The sequence below is a fragment of the Marmota monax genome, unplaced genomic scaffold (genome assembly GCF_021218885.2).
Source record: "Marmota monax isolate L192 unplaced genomic scaffold, Marmota_monax_Labrador192_F-V1.1 WCK01_AAM20220418_F8-fsc00078, whole genome shotgun sequence".
NCBI lineage: Eukaryota > Metazoa > Chordata > Mammalia > Rodentia > Sciuridae > Marmota > Marmota monax.
In genome coordinates this window covers 5,560,325-5,579,435 of record NW_026694865.1, presented here as the reverse complement: position 1 = coordinate 5,579,435, position 19,111 = coordinate 5,560,325, and the positions used below count along the sequence as shown (strand labels likewise).

The following is a 19,111-nucleotide window of genomic DNA, read 5'->3' as shown; positions in this document are numbered from 1 at the left end:
CAAGCTCCTGATCCTCCTGACTTGACTTTTAATAATAAAGATTTAAATTTAAAACAAAAAAGATCTCCAAAGATTCTTGTAAGGTGGGTTTCTTCTTAACTAAATAATCCCACAAGCTAGTTAAGGCTCTCCACTGTCAGTATCACTTTGCTGTCTGTTAAAAGTAAATATCTTTCCTCTAAATTCTCCATTCCTAACCCTGTAAGTTTTCATATTTGAATTACTTTAACAGCATCTTTAATTTGATAAATGTCAACTTATTGATTTCATAGAATTTATATGTTGCAATAACTTTAAAATTATGCTTAAAGGGAAAGAGAAGTAGGTTGGGATGGGGCTATCTTTTATTTGACTGTATTCAAACTAAAATGGAAAAAAGGCTTTTAGAGATGGTATGATAAGGTAGTGCTGTCAAACTGCTGCCTGCCTGGGCAGTGCTGTCTGGAAGGTTGTAGACAGTTTAGAAAGGACAGCCACAGAATCCTTGGTGACAGGTTGAGAAGAGTACATAATGATACTGGTCATTATTAACTGGTTATATGCTAAAAGAAAGTGGGAAAATAGTGGTTTATGAAAAAGGGTTTAGAAACATATTCTCCCATTTCAAATTCTTACATTTAGTAAGGCTCTGTTTGCTACATAGCTAGGGCTTGTTCATTGTACAGGAAAATCTCAAGGACGAGTTTAAGTAATAAACAGAGCAATTAAACAAGGCTAAGACTAAATGGATTGACATAGAACAATTGGGGGGGTGGGCAGGCAAGGAGAAAATGGATTTGAAATTTATCATCTGACCCACATCATAATGGTTTCATGAGAATAACTGTCATGAGTTGATTTTTTTGTTCCTCTGATCTAGAACATAGCATTTCAGTACAGGAATAATCTTTTGAAATCATCCAATGACTGTTTCATTTTCAAAAGAATGACCTTTTGTTCACTTGAGACTTCTCCAAAATCATACACATCTAATAGTATGAAAAGAGCTAGGACTAGAATCCAGGTTCCTAGTTCTTTTCTTTCTGTATTACTGAATTCTGAGAATTTGGTATTCCAAAATTATCATGAAATAAACTGAATATATAGGAAAATGCTTATTTTTGACAGAAAGAAACAGAAGCTCAGAAAGATAAAATAAAATATCCCAAATCATATGTTTGGCCTAGACCAGAGTCAGGCCTCACACTGGCTGGACCAAACAGGATTTTTCTAAAGAAATCAATGAAACCATAAATGTTATGTGTCTAGGCATAGAGTTCATTCCTTCAATCTACAGGTATTTTACTATATATGTTACATACAATATACTCTGCCAGTTACTATATAAAAGATTACAAGACTAAAAGATTCATTTTTGCAAAACTAGATTTTTATTTTGCCAGACTAAAAATTGAACACTCTCATTATCAGGGAAAAACATTCCATTTTGATGGTTGATAAGCTAGCAAGAAGTTAAGTTTTGGTGTACTATAATATTAGAAATATTTTTAACTTTCATCAAAGGATGGACTTCATTCAGATTATCTACAGTATTATTCTGTCCATCAGATGAGAAAACATTAAAAAGTCTGACAATACAAAGCTTTGTGAATCTTCAAAAAAAAACTAGAACTCTCATGCTCTGCTGTGGAAAGAAATGTTAAGTAATTCAGCTCTTTTAGAAAGCAGTGACAATATTTTATTAAAATTTAAAAAGTATGTACCTACAATCCAGCAATTTCATTTTTGTGTATATACGTTAAAGAAATTTGTTCTAAACTGTGATTCATGATCTTATTAGTGGATTGTGAAATCAATTAAGGGTTTGCAACAATTTTATTTATTTTTAAACAATTCTTTTAGTTGTTGATGAATCTTTATTTTATTTATATATATGTGGTGCTGAGAATCAAACCCACTGCCTCACACATGCTAGGCAAGCACTCTACCACTGAGCTACAACTCAACTCCAGCCCCAATTTTTTTTTAAGAACTACCATATTTTTTTTTCTTTATATATTATTTTTTTAAATGAAACAGAACAGAAAATATCAGAGCAAGAATTTGTTATGGGTACACACCACACACACACACACACACACACACACATATATCCTTCCATATTAAATGTCATAGTGTGCTACCTAGATTCTTCATCCCCAGGAACTGAAGCATTCATTCTTTCAATTTCTAGGAGCATTGCCAGCCAAAAAGCTTTTAGTTGGGTCCCTCTTCAGGACTATTTTCAGGAAGAGAACTACTTGCTCAAGGTCACATCTTCCTAGGTGCAATATAGTCAGTAATTGGTCAATGAAGGTATATAAGGGCCTAAATTCTTTTCCCTAATTCAAAATAATCTGAAGGATCACCCCAGCCAATGCAGGATCAACTCAGGCCATCAGTTATTGCCACTTCTTTACAGATCAACTTCTCCCCCTGCCCATTCCTACTTCCTTTACTTTCCTACAGGTGCTGATCATGTGACACTCTTCAATAAACTCCTGCACACAATGAGTCTATTTCCCAAGCAACCTAGCCTGTAATGATGTGTGCATGTATGGGATCTGAATGTAAAATCATTTCTCATTTTAAGTACTGGCCATAAAAGCTTGAAAACAACTGCATGTAAAGAAACTTTTATACGCCAGTGACTCAAGAGGCTGAGGCAGGAAGATTTCGAGTTCAAAGGCAGCCTTAGCAAAAGTGAGGTGCTAAGCAACTCAGTGAGACCTCATTTCTAAATAAAGTATGAAATAGGGCTGGGGATGTGGTTCAGTGTCACATGCTCCTGAGTTCAATCTCCGGGACATACATACAAAAAGAAACTCTTATACATATTCAACAGGAGACACAACTAGGATAACTGGTTAGTAGCTCATAGTAATAATGATTGGATAGAAAAACAAATGCTTGTCCATAAGAGAACCTATGATAAGTTATACAGTAGAATACTATATAATAATTAAGATGAGTGAGATCTGCTATACCAACATAAAACAAATTCCCAAATTACAAGGCTGTACACTAACTTCACAATAGTAGTTAGCTCTAGAGAAGTAGCAAAGGAAATGGGAAGAGGTTGGGCTTCAACTACTGCATTGTACTGCTTTTTTAAAATGCATCTAACCTGGTGGAATGAGATGGACATCATTACCCTGGGTACATGTATGATTGCATGAATGGTGAATCTCTACACCATGTACAACCAAAGAATTGAAAGGTTGCACTCAATTTGTGTACGATGAATTGAAATGCATTCTACTGTCATGTACAACTAAGTAGAACAAACAGAAAATTTTAAAAAAGAATATACAAGTATAAGGTAAGTATTTATTCAATAATATAAATTACAAATTAGGTTCATAAACCTCCAATTGAGCATTTTATTGCCTAATTTCTACGTAGGCAAAATAAAAGCATTAATGCTTAATTCGTGCCATTTTCCTAAAGATTCTGTAAATCAGTTGAAGTAGTGTCTGGCTTCTAATAAGTACTCAAGGAATATTAGTTATTGTTATTCTGCCTAACATATTTAAATTTTTTTGTAGTTGTAGATGGAGAGAATGCCTTTATTTTGTTTATTTTTATGTGGTGCTAAGGATCGAACCCCATGCCTCACACATGCTAGGCAAGCACTCTGCCACTGAGCTACAGCCCCATATCTGTTTTTTTCCCCAAATTGCATCATTTATTCAACAAGCACTATTCAAGTCTGATTTGTTAGATATCATGTACATTTCTGAATAAAAAGATGAGACCCTGAAACCACTTTCTTTTCTATGGCTTTAAAAAATGCATCTAAACAAACTTGACAAAAGTATAAATTTTATTAAATGTATATGAATTTGTGGGTTTCTATTTAAAACTTTTATGCATGCTTGAAGTATTTAAAAATTAATTTTTTTCAATGAGTTATTACTGAAGAATAATTATATAATAACAGCAAAACATTTTAAACTTTTTCTATCCAGAAGTAGTAAAAAGACTGGCCACTTCCTCTTACACAAAAACTTGGTCAGAATTTAGTAGTTCATGGAGTATAGACATTCCAATTATGAATGTTTGATTTATTGTACTTTTTTTCTTCCACTATTTTTATCCAAAAACAAGGTCCATGTAATGAGAACAATACTGGAATCTTCTAGGAGTTTATCAAACTCTACTGACATTCTCTTTGAAGAGTTAACAGTAATTAAGAAGCAATATTGGGGCTGGGATTGTGGCTCAGTGGTAAAGTGCCCGCCTTGCATGCATGAGGCACTGGGTTTGATCCTCAGCACTACATAAATGTAAAATAAAGATATTGTGTCCACCTAAAAAAAAAATCAATATAGTGCCCAAGTCCCTGGGTTCAATCCCCAGCATCCAACAACAACAACAACAAGGAAAAGAATAGTCTTCACAATTTTCCATCAGTTCTGATAAAGAATTTCGTGTCAGGTTTACTGGAATAAAATTTACATACAGTATCCAAGCAGAGTGCTCATACCTGTAATCTTAGCCACTCAGGAGGCTGTTAGAAGGATCCCAAGTTCCAGGCAGCCTCAGCAAATTAGTGAGACCCTGTCTCGAAATTGAATATAAATAGGAGTGGGGAGGTGGCTCACTGGTTCAATCCCCAATACCAAAGAAAAAATAAATAAATAAAAACTTTACATGTAGTGAAAATTCACTTTTAAAATAGAGAGTTTGAGCAGATGTTTACAGTTGTGAATCCCCATCACGATCAAGATATACAATATTTCAATCACCCCAAAAAGTTCCCTCATGCTCTTTGATCCTAGCCCTTGAATCACTAATTGGATTTTTATTTCCATAATATTGTTTTTTCTAAGATAGGAAGCAAACATGATCATAGAATATGTTGCCTCTTGAGTTTTTTTCCAGTTAGTATGAACTTTTGGTAATTGCCTAATGGTGCATGAATCAGTAGTATGATCCCTTTTATTGCTGAGTAGAATATCATTGTAAGAATGCGCTACAATTTGTTTACCCAGTCTCCAGTTGAGGGACATTTAGGATGTTTCCTATTTGAAGTCATTATAAATAGAGCCCCTATAGACGTTTGCATACAGGTTTTGGTATCCAAATGTATCTTTGTTGTCCTTGGGTAAATACCTAGAAAGAGAACTTTGTGGGTCCTATTATAAGTGTTTATTTAACTTTATAAGAAAGTGTTTGTCAAAGTGGTCATACCATATTGAATTCTCACAGTATTTAAGGTGGCAGTTTCAGTTGCTCCACTTGCTACTGTCAAGTTGATTTGGTTGTTTGGATTGCTATGTGTGTATATGTTCAAATTTCTTTAGCCATTCTAATTGATATAAGATGATATATCATTGTAGAGTTTTGCCAGGCACATACCTGGAATCCCAGCTCCTCAGGAAGCTGAGACAGGAGGATGGCAAGTTTGAGACCATCCTCAGCAACTTAGTGAGATCCTCTGTCAAAATAAAAAATAAAAAGGTCTAAGGAGGGCTGCAGTTATAGTTCAGTGGTAGAGCACTTGCCTAGCATGTGTGAGGCACTGGGTTTGATCTCAGCACCGTATGTAAATAAATAAATAAAATAAAGTCTATCAGCAACTAAAAATGAAATATATTTTAAAAAATGTCTAAGGACAATTATATTTTTAAAAATATCTAAGCTCAGTGGTAAAAACACCTCTAGGTTCAATACCCAGTACAAAAAAAAAAAAAAAAAAGATAGGGGATGAGAAAAGCAATATACAAAGGTCATTACCATTGCATTGCTGGGTTTTCAGAACACTACTTTTTAAAAATTTTTTCTGGGGATTCAACCCAGACATCCTGCATGCTAAGTAAGCCCTTTAACATGGAGCTAAATCCCCAGCCCTTATTTATTTGATTTTTGAGACAGTCTCACCAAATGGCTCAGGCTGGATTGGAACTGTGTTCCTCCTGCCTTAGCCTCCCTATGCTAGCACTCTATCCCCAGCCCACACGCACTACCTTTTATATCATACAGGGCACTTGAAGTTCAAGTGAAACTGACTAAGTTGCATTAGGAAGACCAAGTCAGTAGATGTTAATGTTGTTATCCAAAAGCATATGTTAAAAAAAAAAAAATAGATCTAAGGAACAAACTAAAAAAAGTAAGCAGAATAAGAATGTGGCCAGTAGTGAAACTATAAATTAGAGTAAGAAGAAGTTGTGGCTTAGGGTGAGTTCTCTGTTAGAATGTTTACTTGACCATTTATTTTACTTAGGTTTACTTTTATTTTTCTGAAGTCTTGTGTGGAGTTTAACAGGTTGCCTATGTAAATTTAATATGATCCACAAATCTGATATAGAAGCTTTTTATAAATACTGTACATATTTAAGGAAAAGCAGATTTTTAGATTGTTAGGGAGTCCAATACATAAAAGCAATTATATAAAACAAATCTTTACCCCTACATACATAGTCTATTTATAAAGAACAACATGAATGTAAAATAGACAGTAACTGAGGATGAATAAGTTTTCCAATGTTAACAGGGAAGTGGAAGCACATTTGGAGGTTAGTCTATTAGTAGTTAAGGATGAAAGTTTAGGGAAGAATTAATAATGCTCAGGTTAATCGTTAGAACTAAGAAATTCAAAGGATTTAAATAACTGATTTGGGCAAACAAGGGTATTATCAAGAATGGACATACCTATGCTGCTACCTAGATTGGGTTAAAAGATATCTTGCAAAATAGACTTTACTCTTGTCACTACTTTGAAAAAGATGCATGGCCTAAGTGAGTGCACTGACTATGAAGCAAGATGTTGAGATGTTCCAGATGTTAAGCAGCTGTAGAGTTAAAAAAAAAAAGTCACTTTCTGGGATTGGAACAGGAAGGAAACTAGTGATATATGTTTCATTTGTGAAGAAACTGCACCTTGGAACCAATATTATTAGCTTATAATTCCCAGGAAACTTTTATATGGGGGAACTAAAACGCCTCAGCAATTTTAACTGGGGCCTAGTTAAATTCCTTGAAATGAGAAGTTACTGTGCAATTTTTTTTCCAAGAACTACGTAGCTGTCTCTGAGAAACTTCTGTAAAAAAAAAAAAATCTATGAGGCTGGGGTTGTGGCTCGGTGGTAGCACACTCATCTGACATGGGTGAGGCACTGGGTTCGATCCTCAGTACCACATAAAAATAAACAAATAAAACAAAGGTCTTTTTAAAAAGTCTATAACTTCAGAGGGAACAGGAAAGGGAGTTTTTTGCCTTAGATGAAGACTTGAGCAGAAGACCTGGGCACAAGTAGTTTTGGAAGGACTGTTTTAATTTTTGTTTTGTTTTACTTTCTTTTGTTTGTCCTCCCTCCCTGCCCCACATACTCTTATTTTATTCATAACTGAGATACTACTAAGATATTAACAAGTCCTAATTGGAATTTTGGAATACTGGCAGGGAGGTTGGGGGATCTTGATGTTTCATCTTCTGTTAAACTTTTCCCTTCAACTCCAACTACATATCAGCCATTCCCCGCTTTTGAGTATTTTATAATCAAAACTAGAGTCATTCGAAGGACTTTTCAGACCTTTCATTATATTGCCTTCTATTCATTTTGTGAATAGTTGCCCCAGTTCTTAACTACATAGCTTATAACAACCTATACAACCTCCACATTTAGATAGAAAGATTGTTATCATCATTATCAGAATCATGTAGGTGTTTATATATGTCCACATAAGTAGACATTTACAAAGGAAATTCCAGACATTCCCTTTCCTCAATGAACAAGTAACAACCTTGACACAAGACAATTAGTTTATACCGCAGATTTCCTGTCTCCCATTTACATCTTAATCTGAATCTCACACCCTGAAACCTCAAAAGAAATTGCACAGGACTACATACCTTATTGCTACTCCATAAGTGATGATCGACTGTTGTTATTTCATTAGTCTTCATAATTCTCAGATTATAAAGTTGGCAATCATTGATTTAGATGATTACTTGCACTTCATCTACTTTTCTGGAAAACTAAATATTAGAGTCCCTTCAGGAACCATCTTCCTCTTCAGTAAAAAACAGGGTTCCTTTGAGGTAGCAACTCAGAACATTTAGATTTTTTTTTTTTGGTTTGTTTTAAAAATCAATTTTCTAGAAGACCTTCCTGTAAAAGTTACATGGAGTACTCTTTCCCCTAATCTCTTTTTTCTTTGCTGTCCTCTAGGGTTTACAACAGAAACAGTTATGTTACAATTGTGGGCAAGGTTTTGCAATAGAATGGCCTTGAAATAGAATACTGTCCACTGGAAAATTTAGGCAATCAAAATGGAATAAATGCAACCACACCTGTTAGACTTTATGATTTTCTTCTTATAAAGAAAGCTATGGCCTTTTCTGAAGAATGCTGCTCCCTAAGTGACCATGCACCCACTCTATCATGGAGCTCTCACTTGGTGTTCACATTCAGTCCTAACTCTGTAACTAAGACAACCCTAACATCTACAAGTGTTGCTGTAGTTGCTAAAAGGCAGCTGCAGAAAATATGTGTGTGGCTACTTGCTCTCAACCACAGGGTTGGTCATTTCTCTTAAAAATGTCAAAATCATTGGTGGCATATCAACTCTAAAATTTTACTGTAAATGTCTACCTACTTAAACTACCTCAGCATGTGAATTAATCAGGTGCAGTAGTAGAACATTTAGATTTTTTGTTTTGTTTTGTTTTAAAAATCAATTTTCTAGAAGACCTTCATGTAAAAAAAAAAAAAAAGAAACCAAAGCTGGTTTCTGAAAAATGTGTTGTTCACTGGTATGAATTTTTTCCCCCTTAAGAGGGTTCATTACTCAGACCACAGACGTCTTACTAGGTTTCAGTTTGTTTTTATTCTCAATTTTGATTCTGATACGAAATTGAAATGACAAATAGCAACATGTGGGCCACCCTGATACACGGAAAATTCTCCTTAGCCTGCACATGACTCATGATAACTGTGTAGTATGTTGTCATTAGAACTGCTTATCTGACATCTCAAAACATTTTGTAAACATAGTATATCCACTTAAAACCAGCCTAATGAAAGGAACTTTCCAGTATTTTTCTCCATGCCCACATATATAAGATCACTTTTCAATGTGAAAACTTGAAGAAGGATTGTTTTAAACTTTTTTCAGCAGTTGTGGGTAAATGGCAAGGGTTCTAATAAATGTCACAAGCCAGTGGCTAAGTTCACTAATGTGGTTTTCCTAACCACACACAAGTGTGTTCAGGCAATCATTGGTCTCATGATCTATTAAACAGGTTTAATTGTGTACTGAGACAATATTTTAGGATAATTAGTTGAAAAAAAAAAGCCTCAGAATAAACATGATTCCAGAGTAATAGGATGCCCTTTCATCTTTCTTTTAAATTTTTTTCATATGTAAGTCTCTGGGGTTCTTGACTGGTTGGAATAACTTACTTCAGGTGATCTTTGCATTAGTTTAATTTTTCTATGAATTAAGATTTTTTTAAAAGTAGTTTAATGGAAACTCATGCACTGAATAAGCTGTTATCAGCACACTTTAATGTTCCTGTGGAGCACTTGAAGCTCATGAGTTAAATCAAACTGTTAATTAGCATAAAATGATTGTTCACCTATGTAACAAGACCAAAGGTTGATGTAAGTTTGACCTAAATATGTAACAACAACAACAAAAAAAAAAAAGTCTTGGATTTGTGGCAGCATCTAGATGACAAAAAAAAGTAGAGACTTGGTGAGTATTCAGTTCTAGTTATTTTGAAAAATGGGAAAAACTAGTGTGAACTTTGTGGTCTAAATTATTTGGTTTGGGCTAGACTCTTTGGGTTTGATTCCTTGCATTCTTCTAATGCCTTTGCTCAAAAAATGTGACAATATGTTCCATGTTGCTGACAATTTTAATCACAAAAAGAAAGCAAGGAAGAGTATCTATTGCAGTCTTTAGCAGGAATAAGCAAGCAAGCATATTTTTAACATCCATTACAAAGCAAATGTAGTCACTCAATTTGCAGGAGAGAAGAATCTATCAAACACTAAAATTTATATTTTGTTTTTCATAGAGTGAAAAAAAACTTTATTTGGAACTTGATTTTAAAGCCTTTAATAAAAAGGAGCTGGAATTCAGCTTTTGTAAAAGCCAATGATTCTTAAACTAAAAGTTGCTTGGCTTATCCTTAGATTTATAATTCAAAATATTCCTGGGTTTCTGGCTTGGTTCAGAAAAACAAGCACCATGTACATTTTCTGAATTAGAAGCCTAAAAAAAAAAAAACTACTACTTTTCTTAATTACACTGCATTTTATAAGATTACTCCTTCTAAAATTAGCTTTATGATGGTAAACAGCTGTATGAAAAGTGAAAATTTTAGGGATTCATCTGGCTATTTCAGATATAAAAATTCAACTACCTCTTTCATTTTTAAATCAAATGTATTTTACAATTGTGTAAGATAAGCAACACTTTAGTACATTAAAAGGTATTTTTCTCATGTGCATGAGGATTTTTTTTTTGGTGCTACATGTTAGAAATCTAAAAATAGACATACTGTTCATTTTTAAACAGGAAGATTTTGTTCATGATCTTACAAGGATTCTCAGAATGAGAACTGAACTCACAGTTTCTAAGCAAAGTTTGCCTTTGGCCAGCAGAGACTGTTAGAGGTCCTATTGTATCTTTATCTAAGCTGACAATATTTTGTCTTTTTCTTACAAAATTATTTAACACAATAAAAATAAGTTTTGTCAAGTCAAGCATGGTGGTGCATGCCTGTAACCCTAGTAGTAAGGCAACCAGGGAAGCTGAGGCAGGAGGATTACAAGGTTCTAGGCCAGCCTGGGTAACTTAGTGAGACCCTGTCTCAAAATTTAAAAAAATAAAGAAAAGAAAAAGATAAAAGACTGGAGATGTAGTTCAGTGGTAGAATGCCCCAGTGTTCAATCCTCATACAGACAGGCACACGCACGCACACACAGCCAAACAAACCAAAACAAACTGTCAAACTGCTTCCCAGAGTGTTTATATGATAATGCATTGTTATCAAAAATGTATGAGAATGTAAGAGAGAATTCAGTTGCTCCCTGTTTTCACCAGCACTTGATATTGTCACTGTTTTATTCTAGTTTTTCTAATAAGTGTAATAGAATCTTATAGTGGTTTTAATTTGCATTTCTCTAATGAGTAAGGATGGTAAGGAACTTTTTTGGGCCTGTTTTTCACCTATGTCTCTTCTTTGGTGAAGTGTTTATTCACATCTCTTGCTCAGTATTTTATTGGGCTGTTTGTCTTCTTATTGTTCAGTTTTGAGCATTCTTTACATATTCTGACATTTGTTAGATATATGATTAGCAAATATATTTTTCTTCTCTACAAGTTGTCTTTTCATTCTAGTAACAATGTCTTTCACAGAACAAAAATTTCATTTTGATGAAGTCCAAATTATCATTTTTCTTTTATCGGTCATTTTTTGATTTTGTATCCAATAACTCTTTGCCTATCTATATTTTTTTCCTATATTTTATTCTAAATGTTTTATTTAGGCCTACATAGTTCATTTTTCATAACAATCTTTGTCTTTTAATTGGAGTGTTTTATCCTTTTATATTTAATGTAATTATTAATATATTTGAATTTGTTCCTACCATCCTATTTTGTGCTTTTCCCTTGTTCCTTCCAGTTTTTTTTCTTCTTTTGTGTGTATATATACGTCTTTTGAAATTTTTTTCTCCCTTCAATTTTTCCCTCTCTACTATTTTGTAATTTATACTCAATTTTTGCTTTTTTTTTTCATGCTAGTCATGTTATAAATGTAAATCCTTGGGCTATACCCTAGACCTGAGTCAGATTTGTGTTTAAATAAAGCCCTTCGGGTGATTTCAGTGCTTGCATACTTATTAGTTTTATCCTTCTCCCAGGCAACACAAACTCCTTAGATAGTTTAATTCCATTTACTGCCTTCCAAATAGTTACTGTTGTCTTGTATTTTAGGTCTTCTTTAAAAAGCCCTGTAAGATGTTGCTATTTTATACAATAAAGATTTGTTTAGCTTTGCCCATATTTATCATTTCCTTTGCTTTTCAATGATTCACTTTTTCTTTTCTTTCTTTCTTTTTTTTGAGATGAGGGTCTAGCTATGTTCTCAGGGCTGGTCTCAACTTTTACCTCAGCCTCCTAAGTAGCTGGAAATACAGGTATGCACTATTGCACCCTATTTTCATTCTGGGTTTTTAAGCCTTTCATCTAGGTTCACTTTCTTTTTAGGTAAGTGCATTCTCTCACTTTCTTTTTGGATAGCTATTTATTTCTGGGGATAAAATTCTAAGTTAGCTTTTTTTCCCCCTTGTTTTCTTTTTTCTCTCTCTCCTGAGTAGAAGTTAACAGTCTGTTTCTGAGATTATCTTTTGGTATTTTGTTGTTTCACTAGGTTGTGTTTAAGAGGGTTTTTTAAAAAATTGATTTAGTTGTTTTTGTTGTTGTTTTAAATACAGCTTGAAATTTGGTGGACTTTTTAAACTTGCATTTTTGTACAGATGGGTCCTAGAAAACTCTTGGCTATTATCTCTTCAAATATTGCCTACACATTGTTTTCTTCCTTCTCTCCTTTCCATAAATCCAATTAGATGGATAAATATTAATGGTCTTATTATGCTCCATGTCTACTTACTACTCATTCATGTTTTGCTTATTCTTGTTTCCCTTTACTATAGGCTGGATAACTTCTATTGTCATATCTTTTGCTTCACTAATTTTCTCTTCACTTGTGTCTAATCTACTCTCATGCTTGTCCATTATGTTATTGATTTCAGTTATTGTGTTATTTATTTCTGTAAGTTCTATTTTTTAAAATCTTCTGGGCTATTTTCTATTGTTTCCTGTTTTGAATAAGTGTTTTCCACTTTGTTTTATTTCTTAAAAAAAATAAAGATAATTTTAAAAATAAAACAAATTTTCACCTTTTACATCTGACAATTCAAATATCTGAAGGCTTTGTGGATGTTTTCTGTTGATTGCATTGGATGTTGTTTCTAGTGGTCCCCCATCCCCAACATACAACCTTTCTTTGGTGTTTAGTGTTTGTTACTATGAGCTGCTCACTTTCCTAAGAAAATAACTTGTGGGTTATTGAGGTACATTCCTCTAGAGAGGATTTGTATTTGCTTCTTCCATGTACCTGGGGCTACTTACTCAACTTGTAGTAATAGCTTGAAGCCTTTAAGGACCTGTTTGCCTATAGTTCATCACCAATCTTTCATGGTCAGCACTTTTTGGTCCTTAATTCTAAGTACTATAGGAGCTTGCAATCCTCTGACAATGAATGACTATGTAGGATTTCATCCTCCTCCAAAGGGTCTCATCTTTATAGGGAGAAGTATCTCTTTCAGGAATCTCCAAGGCCTAAGCTTTATCTTCTGTCCTAGGTCCCTCTCCCCCATGAAACTAAAGCTAAAGTTCACCAGGTTGAACAAATAGCATTAGGGCAAAGTGATCTCAGGCTCCTAGCATCGAATAACTCCAGGAGCATAATTTTAGGTGAACAGAGTATAAATGGTGCCTCTTGGTTTTGTATGTGTGTGCACTGTTTTCCATTTATATGTCTCCTTCACCTCTCTTTGGCCCAGTAATTCTCTCCCTCCCTTCCTTTCTTCCTTCTTTCCTGACCATGCTTCAATGCTTCTGAGTTTAGGATTTTCAAAAATCCAGCTTTCTCAGTTGTTTCCAGTGGAAGGTGCAGTCTGAATTACTAGCCAGTCATATGCCTGAAAACAGAACTTTCAAATCTAACTTGATATACCTTACAACTTAGAAAAATATCTGACATCCTAATTTGTTCAAATAATAATTACCCCTTTTCTGGCACTAAAGCTTTAAGTAGGAATAGATTGATGAAATTGGAAAGAATCAATAGTTTCTTGCATTTAACTGTCCCCTCATGAATGTTAATTAACGCGTGTGTTAGATTTACATTGAAATACCAAAGTACCTCAAAGGTTTAATAGTGACCACAAATTTTTAAAATGTTTCTCAGAAAATGAGTATGTTAAACTAGAATCACGTGTGTCTGTTGCATAGAAAGTTCTGTCTCCATAGTTACACTAAAACACAACATGTACAAAGAGGAAATGTCTTTTGGTGGTTGATAAGCTAAAAGGAAGTGACTCTTGTACTACAGTATTAGGAATCTTTGTAAACTTTTGCTCAAAGATGGAAGGTTTCAGATCCTCCTGTACTAACTCTTGCTCATAAAAGTAGCTGTGGAAAAACTACATGTGTCATTATTGCTAAGACTCAATGTATTGATGTCACATAGAAAATCAGAATGTAGAGACCCTTTTTTGTGGTTTAACTCTCTCTGTTATTTACAGTATTTGCTCTGAAGTGAAATACAATAAAGTTTATTTAATTAAAGGGAAAGAAAATCTATTTTAGCCCAATGTGATATTAGCCCCATTCCCCACTTAGAAAAATTATTTAAAAGCACGTATCAAATCATCCTTGGAGACCATAGGGTCCAATTGTGCTTAGCATACAGTAGATATTTAATAAATGTTTGTTGAACTAATTAATTAATGAACAATATACAGTGGGTCATCAATTTTAAAATATAGCATAATAGTGACTAAAATACTGACTCAATGCTGCTATGAAAGAACATGCAATGAGAAGGATGCCTGGGATTCAGTTCCCATCTAGGGCTTTCTAGCGCTATGGCCATAACTGCTCAGGGCCCTGGTTTCTTCATCACTTGCCCTATTCTTGGGTCAAACTGAACTTCCACTCCCTGTACATGTTGCATGATTTCCCAATTCAGTGTCCTTGTCCTTAAAATTATCTAAAATACCCTTCCCCCATCACTGCATGGCTAACCTATCTAGCCAAGGCATCCTATTTTCCATAATCTGCCTAGTGCAAATATACCCCACCAAGCTCCCTTAACACTACGCTGGTTAGAAGTTATTTTTGCTCCAATCTCAGATATCATCCTTTTTCTTTTTAACTCATTTAATACTTGGTATCATTTAATATTTGATAAGCTTATGTTCTGATCTTTTATGACACTATCTGTGTTATTCCTCTGCTAGACTGGAAGTTCATGAAGGTAGAGCCCACAGAACTTGCTTTATTTTTTGTATCCCTCCATAACACCTAGCCAACTACATTAAAGATTATGTGTTCAGTAAATATCTGCTGAATCTGAAAGTAGGGCATAATAATGCTTTTCTTGCTGAGGATAGAGGGTTTGTCAGATGATAGCTTGAGGCCATTTCCAGCTTTTAGACCAATGACTGTGGAGCATTGATGGGGAATGCTGGATATAAATAAGTAAGGAAAATTTTATGAGCTATTTATCCATTAACAGGAAAAGGAAAGAGAATAATGCTTGAGTGGATCAGAGCCCATTTAAAGCAGAGATGGAGAAGGAAATGGATGATGCAAGAAGAGAAAGAGACAAAGCAAGATTGGTCTAATCATTTTTTTGAAAGTTATTTTCTCAACTGCATTTTTGAAAGACTACACATACCTGGGTACAGCTGGCATATTTGTGTCCCTGATTTTGAGAAAGTCCCTGAGGACTTGAGTCAGATGGTGAATTACATTTTTAAAATACAGTTAATTATGTTGAGTGAAAGAAGGCGGACACAAAACAAGACATACTGATTCCTTTATTATGAACTTTAGAAACAGAAAAGCTAACTTGTGGTGATAGAAGTCAAAAGGGTAGTTACCCTGGCAGGGTCCTGACTTATAAAGTTCACAAAGGAACTCTGGAGATGTGGGTAATAGTCTATATTTAGATCTGGGTGGTGGTTACATGGTGCTACTCACGTAAAAATATTTTAAGTTGCACACTGAAGATTTGTGAACTCTACTGTATGTAAGTTATGCCCCAATTGAAAAAAAATGCAGTTAACAAATCTCATTGTCCCCATCACTGGTGAGCAGATAGATAATAGATGAAAGTTAAATAGTATGTTTCCTGCAAAAAATAAAGTACACTTTTTAAAATTCCAGAGTTCTCTCTGGGAACCTGTGACCAGATGGCTCTCATAAATAATGCATCAAAATATGGTTAGGACTAGAAGAATTCATGATGTGTGATAAAAAGAAAACAAGCAGTGATTGCATAGTTTACTCTTTTTGACTTTCATTGCTATTTTTTGGAAGAGCCAGGATCACTAATGGTCACGCAGTAAGAGTGGCTCTGAAACCTTGAATAACTCCAAGGGTTTCGGGCACTGGATGTTTCCTCTGTTAAATGGAAAAATATTTTATCTGGTCAAAGATATGGGACAGGATCAAGTGATCTAAGACTCCTTCCAGCTCTTAAAATTTTTGGCTTATGAAAATGGAACTATGAGGAACTGCGGTTATAGCTTTCATATTATTGAAAATGGGATGGAAAAATAAGTCATGTTTAAAATCTGTAATAATAGGAAACAAACAATGTAGATGGCTATGCCAAATAGTAAAAGAAAACATCTTTCCAAACACTCTGAGCTATCTGGAACCATTTGCTGTTATTCCCTGGGGACTTTTCCAGCCCTCAGCAAAGTCTTTACCTAATAATGCTTAAATTAAAAGTAAAAGAAAAAGAGAGACACCCAGCAACTTGGGAGGCTGAGGCAGGAAGATTGCAAGTTTGAGGCCAGACTCAGAAACTTAACAAAGTCCTCAGAAACCTAAACAAGACCCTATCTCAAAATAAAAAGTAAATAAGTAAAAAAGACTGGGGATGTAGCTCAGTGGTAAAGAACTCCTGGATTCAATCCCCTGTACTGGGGTAAGGGGAGGGAGAGAAAGGGAAAAGTACAAGGAAAAAAATTAAAAAAAAATAAGGGAATAGTTTTAGATTTAAATAGAAGAAAGCATTGTATAGTAAGTTTTTCCCCTGTGGGTTCACATTTATGGAGAATAAATTCATTGCAAAAAAAAAAGTCTTTTGTAAAATGTATGAGCAAAGGAGCACTAGTTTAGCTCAAATAAAATCTCACAGATAAGAGGAACTATGTGGCATTATGTCTCCTTTCAGTACTAGTCAGTGAGCATAATCTCCATTTTTCTAAAAAGGCAAGTGAAGCTCAGTGAGGCTCAATGACATATGACTGGGAAGAGAACTGAGAGATAAAAAGCCAGTACAATCAGAGACATGAAAAATTGTGCACTAGATGTGTAATATGAATTGAAGTGCACTCTGCTATCATGTATATCAAATTAGAATAAATAAATTAAAAAAAAAAAGCCAGCTCTCAGGCTTCTGATTGGTTGTTTCCTTGGCTGCACCACACTGCCCCTTATGGTTCCTTTTGCATTGACCGGAACTCCAGGGAAGACATTCATTGTCTTTTGTTGTTGCTGTTCTTGTTTTGGGTACTGGGGATTGAACCCAGGGGCTTTACCACTGAGCTGCATCCTCAATCCATTTATTTATTTATTTGTTTGTTTATGTTTTTTTTTAATATTTATTTTTTAGTTATAGGTGGACACAATGTCCTTATTTTACTTTATCTGGTGCTGAAGATCAAACCCAGTGCCTCACGCATGCTAGGCGAGCATTCTGCCTCTGAGCCACAACCCCAGACCTTTATTATTTATTTTGAGAAAGGATGGGCTAAATTGCTTAGGGCCTCACTAAGTGGCTGAGGCTGGCCTCAAACTTTCGATCCTCCACCCTCAGTCTCTTGAGTCACTGGGATTACAAGCATTCATCACCTCATCCAGCCACTATCATTTGTTTTAAAAGCAATTACAGAAGTGGGAAGCTAATGGTCTATAGGAGTCAAAAGGCAATTCCACTTATAAGTGACTGAATAATCTTGAAAAATCATTTAATTTCATTGAGCCTCAGTTTCTTTATCTGAAATAGCACCTGCCATTGAAGCAGAGATCATCTAAAGTAACCTAAGAGAAAATTGCCTAAATGGTAAACCAAAATATGTTTATTATTATTTTTTAAATATTTATTAGTTGTTGATGGCCCTTTATTTTATTTATTTGTATGTGGTGCTGAGAATCAAACCCAGTGCCTCACGCATACTGAGCCACAACCCTTGCCCCAAAATATGGTTATTATAATGAAGAAATCTATACCTACATAGTGAATTAAGGAATTAGTGATTATGAAACAATATACCTGATAAAAATGCTCTATGTGAATACATGTTAAGCAGCATTGCCATTAGTACCCATAAAATAAATGATCCTATAAAAGAAATGTCCTTTGTTTATTATAGCAGTCTGGCATAATCACTTTGAATAAAACTCCAAGGAACCATCCCTAATGTGTTGATGCTGGTTGTAAAAAGAACCTCTACCGAGGACGAATGTCTCTATGCCCCCTCCATACTTTACATTATCAAGCTTTTAAAATTTGTGAAACTAGTAGGCAAAACCAATGTCCTTGTGTTTGTTTTTATGTTTCATTTTTTGAGACAGGGTCTTGCTAAATTGCCCAGGCTGGCCTCAAACTTGAGATCCTCCCACCTCCTGAGTTGCTAGGATTATAGGCAGGCACCACTTTGCCTAGCTGTCCTATTGCATTGAGCCACATCCCCAGCCCTATTTGTTGTATTTTACTTAGAGACAGGGTCTCACTGGGTTGCTTAGCGCCTCGCTTTTGCTGAGGCTGGCTTTGAACTCGTGATTCTCCTGTCTCAGCCTCCAGAGCCGCTGAGATTACAGGCTTGCTCACCACGCCTGGCTATCCTATTGCTTTTTAATTTGCACTTTCTTAATTATAAGTGAGGCTTGTTGTGTATTCATCTTTTTATTGGAAACGTAAATTTGGAAAGCTACTGGACAGTACCAAGTAAAATTTTAAGTGCACATGCCTTTAAAACCAGAAATTCCATTTTTCTTTTCTTTCTTTTTGGGTACCAGGGATTGAACCCAGAGGTACTTAACCACTGAGCCACATCCCCAACTAGTTTTTATTTTTTACTTAGAGACAGGGTCTCACTGTGTTGCTTAGGGCCTTGCTAAATTACGAGGCTGGCTTTGAACTTGTGATCCTCCTACCTCAGCCTCCCAGCTGCTGGGATTATAGGCATGCACCATTCCACCCAACAGAAATTCCATTTTTCAATAGCTCCCTTAGAGAAAAAAAGATCATGCATATATGCACACAGAGGTATGTCCAAGTGTTTTGTCTGCAGTGTGGTCTAAAGTA

General features: G+C 34.9%; 1 protein-coding gene across 1 annotated transcript in view; it reads right to left on the bottom strand.

Moving 5' to 3' along the window:
* Nucleotides 1–8,061, bottom strand: part of Dennd4a (DENN domain containing 4A) — a 134,727-nt gene extending 126,666 nt beyond the window's left edge. Inside the window, exon 1 of the mRNA XM_046426483.2 lies at nt 7,838–8,061. The gene's annotated coding sequence lies outside the window, so the exon portion shown is untranslated. The remainder of the gene's footprint in view (nt 1–7,837) is intronic.
* Nucleotides 8,062–19,111: the final 11,050 nt, after the last annotated feature.